We start from the raw sequence: 4,657 nt of genomic DNA on the forward strand, positions 1-4,657 counted from the left end.
GGAAACTCTGCATGCTATATAAAATTCTAGTCCAAGTTCATTCCTGAATTGTCTCCTGGGTAATATGAGTCGGAAAGCAGTAGGCTGTGATAATACTGTATAATAGCTAACTTATAGAGATGTCAAAATTGAAAGGGAAAAAAGAAAAAAGGATTGCCTGGAGCCAAATCCCTCCTGAACATTGGCCAAAAGTGAACAACCAGGTCTATAAACATGAGAACCAAATGACTGGAAAATGTTACTGAATGGGAAATTGCCAAAACTTTCCTAGGTAATAATTTAACAATCTTGGAAATGTGGTTTGTCTCCTGTTGGAGCAGCAGGGGAGAATGTTCAGAAGAATGGTACCAGACATGGACCCCTTGCCTGGGAAATCTCTGCTAAAGACAGTGTTTTCTTTGGAAAATGTTTTAAATTTGGCAAAAATTCACAAAACCTTATTTTTTTATGATAACATTTTTAAAGATGGTAACCTTTAGTTTTGTCTATTAATAGACTAACCTAAAGTACCTGACAATTACCCTACAAAAAAAGATTAAAGAATTCCTTAGAGCATTTTTAAATAACTCCTATTGCTCCTTTTGTATTATAGCTTCCAATAGAGTAATTGGATGTTGTATATCATGTTGTGCATAAGACTTTTTATTTTTGGCCGCACAGCATGTGGTGTCTCAGTTCCCCGACCAGGGATTGAACCCATACCCCCTGCAGTAGAAGCTCCAAGTCTTAACCAGTGGACCACCAGGGAAGTCCCTAGACATTTTTATTTAACTTTTTATTTTGGATTTCAATCATGTAAAAGTAGAAAAAAAAAGTCTAATGAACTGCCATTTTCAACAGTTATCAAGATTTTGCCATTCTTATTTCATCTGTTCCCCTTTTTTTTCTGTGTGAGGAATTTTTTTTTGACTATTAAAAAAGTTTACCAAGAAAGTTTAATATGAAAATGTACACTGCTCAATTTTTTATATGATAGTAAAACAGGGCCTTTGGAGATGAGACATGAGGAAGCAATTGATTTCTTTGATGAACACAACCTTTGTTTATACTCATTCCAAGGCTTCTAACATGATGATACTATTTTCCCTTATACTGCCATTCCAGTATTGTTCTGTCACCCACCAATTGCTGTCTTTGCACATTCAACTATTGAAAGAGTCATAAAGGAATCAAATCCCCCAAAATTCCTTGGACATGTCCACCACCATTTGATTTCAGTGATAACTTCTTGTCCATAAATTTTTCAACTCAGGAGGGTGAGCCTTGCTTATGGCGTCTACTCAACAAGCTCAAAGATACCTTGAAATGGAATTCATAGCCTCCCTCACACTTCCATGGCCGGCCCTCGGAATAATTTAAAGTAAATCCCAGACATCATATTATTTCATTGGTATATACTTCTCTAGGTATCTTTAACAGATTAGGACCTTTTTATTTTCAACATACCACAATATCATTATCACACCAATAAAATTAGTGGTAATTCCATTATGCAGTATAATGCCTAGTCCATCGTCAATTTCCCCCAATTATATAAAAAAAATTTTTTTTAAGAGGTGGTGATTTCAAATCAGGATCCAAACAAAATCTATATATTTCCTTTATTTGCTGTATCTTTAGGTCTTTTTTTGTCTCCCCCCTCACCCCCACATCATCATGCCATTTATTTGTTGAAAAGGTGAGGTTATTTATCCTGCAGAATTTCCCACATTTGGCTGGTTGCATTTTTATTGTATTATTTAGCATATTCCTTTCTCCTCCGTATTGTCTATAAACTAGGAGTTAGATCTAGAGGCTAGGTTTGATTCAGGTTTTAATTTTTTTTGGTAAAAATATTTCTCCATTGGGGATGCAATGTACTTTCTATTGCATCACACCAGGCAGCACAAAATGTCTAATTGTCTCAGTTTTAGTACTGTAATGTACTAAACTTGATCAGCCTGATGTAGCTATTGTCAGCCTTAGCTAGCTAGGGAGCTGTCTTTTAACACATATATCGTGCTCTACTCTCAACAGTTTCTGCTCAGCACGGAGTCTGTCTTTCTATTAAAGAGCTTCCACTGGATGTTGCCAAGACTTCGGGGTCCTGGTTGGGACCTTTCCTTGCACTCATTGGCAAAAGAGATCCTGGCAGATCTCCTCCCAGTTCTCAGTGTGGTACTTAGATTCCCTCCTGGTGTTTCACGTCAAGGAGGGGGGGGGCGCCCTTCCTTTGGATGATGACTTGGTGATTTCCGGGTTCCTTGGCTCTTTTGGCCCTTACAGGACCACATTTTCAAACCTCCACTTCTGCTAGCACAGGCGTGGTTCCCCCATTCTAGTTGCTCAGGGTAGTTAGTGTTCTGGAGTTCCAGGGGATGTTTTTCCCTTGGTTTTTGGTAAAGATGTTACTGTAGGGCTTCCCTGGTGGCGCAGTGGTTGAGAGTCTACCTGACAATGCAGGGGACACGGGTTTGAGCCCTGGTCTGGTAAGATCCCACCTGCCGCGGAGCAACTGGGCCCGTGAGCCACAACTACTGAGCCTGCGCGTCTGGAGCCTGTGCTCCACAGCAAGAGAGGCCGCGATAGTGAGAGGCCCGCGCACCGCGATGAAGAGTGGACCCCACTCGCCGCAACTAGAGAAAGCCCACACGCAGAAATGAAGACCCAACACAGCCAAAAATAAATAAATAAAATTTTTTTAAAAAAAGATGTTACTGTATAGTTTTTTCTTTTTTTCCATCCTCGTGGCTCTCACTGTTTTTTGTAAGGGGATCCCGGGAACTTCCAAAACTGCTCTGCTGCTAACACCAACTCCCTTGCTTCTCTGCACTCTTGGTGTTTTAAAGTTTAAATTGCCTGCTAGTTAACCTAAGTTTATTTATTAGAGCCCTGCTATTGAAATAACTTATTTTATCACTGCTAAAATAATTGTGACACTTTTGCTATTCAGAGATGTGAGATATAAGTGAGTGTAAATTTAAGTATGAATAATATCCTCTGGGAACAGTTGGGCAGGCTCTTGTCTGACAACTTTACTCTCCTATTTACATTTTCAGCCAGGAGCTGTAACATGTTGCTGTACTTTACAGTGAAATTCAGTAAAGCAAAAAGTGCTCCTGGGCAAAGGGCAGCCAAGCAGTCCACCTGAAAGGCTCTGTGTTTACCCTGACACCTGATCGGAACAAGAATGATACTAAATTCAGATACGTGTCTGAAAACTTGCCTTGGACAGCATTTGCTGGGTATGTTTTATTTATTGGAAGTAGAAAGGGAGATTAGCTGAACTCACTAAGAGAGCGAGTCAGACATAAGAATTTTGGAAGTTTAGGTCTGATTACAAATGTTAAACACACTGTAATAAATGCAGTAGTATGAGCTTTTCTGTCCTAAAGTTTCACATTATCTGATTAAGCCACTTCTTAAGCTTTAGGCTCCCTGTTGAGATCAACTGAAAGCAAATAGTCTGTTAGAATTGCACCTTTTGTGATACACTCTGGGGTCAAGATTAAACCTGCCAAAATATGCACATACAGCCATTAGCCAGTGAAAGCTTTTGAATAGAGGGTACAAACTGGGTAGACCTAGATTTACGCTAGTGAATGGAGAGTGAAATTGTACGTCCATGGTCATATTACAGTTGTCACTGAATTACTGGAGTCTTGAGGCAAACCTGGAGGTAAAAAGCAGTGGGTGAGAGCACAGACACTGGAGCCTGGCTAACATGATTGGGTCCTTCCTCTGCCGTTTTACTTGGTGACCTTTGGCAAGTGACTAAGTTTTCATATCTGTGAAGTGGAGATAAAAACAGTCTCTAACTCATAAAGCTATTATGAGGATTAAATGAGTGTAGGTAAAGCGTTTGAAACAGTGCCTGGCTGTTTGGTAAGCACTGTGTGTTTTCTATTGTTATTATCTCTCTTCAAGAGTTGTTTTGTTGGGTTATTAGGACATCTTATCACAAAGGGTGAATAATGCCTCTCAGGTTACAGCAGCGGATTCTTTCATGACCACCATCAAATATCAGGAGCATTAATTACTCATTTAAATTAGAGTTAGTTGTGGCCATCTAACTAACAAAAAAGATAGATCCTGTTGGTTGAGTAAACTGATACCTCAAATTAAGGTTTAATACAGTAATTTCTGTGTTTCATTGTTTCTTTTAAAGCAATGATCTGCAAAATGGAGCCATAATTTTCTAAGTGATCTCTTCAGGACTGAAAAATGTTAATGTAGCTTTTATTACTGCTTCATTTTAACTCAAGACACACTTCATTTAATTAAGAAGATCTTAAATAATAATTTCAATATATAACTAGTTTTATAGCATTCTTTTCTTTTTTTTTAACATCTTTATTGGAGTATAATTGCTTTACAGTCTTGTGTTAGTTTCTGCTGTATAACAAAGTGAATCAGCTATATGCATAACGTATATCCCTATATCCCCTCCCTGTTGCATCTCCCTCCCACCTTCCTTATCCCACCCTTCTACGTGGTCGCAAAGCATCAAGCTGATCTCCATGTGCTATGCAGCTGCTCCCACTAGCTATCTGTTTTACATTTGGTAGTGTATATATGTCAGTGCTACTCTCTCACTTCGTCCCAGCTTCCCCTTCCCCCTCCCCGTGTCCTCAAGTCCATTCTCTACGTCTGTGTCTTTATTCCTGTCCTGCCCCTA

General features: G+C 39.3%; 1 pseudogene; it reads right to left on the bottom strand.

Annotated features, from left to right (window-relative positions):
• Nucleotides 1-996: 996 nt before the first annotated feature.
• Nucleotides 997-1,265, bottom strand: LOC112067633 (small nuclear ribonucleoprotein G-like; annotated as a pseudogene).
• Nucleotides 1,266-4,657: the final 3,392 nt, after the last annotated feature.

This window comes from Physeter macrocephalus, chromosome 11 (genome assembly GCF_002837175.3).
Source record: "Physeter macrocephalus isolate SW-GA chromosome 11, ASM283717v5, whole genome shotgun sequence".
Lineage (NCBI taxonomy): Eukaryota > Metazoa > Chordata > Mammalia > Artiodactyla > Physeteridae > Physeter > Physeter macrocephalus.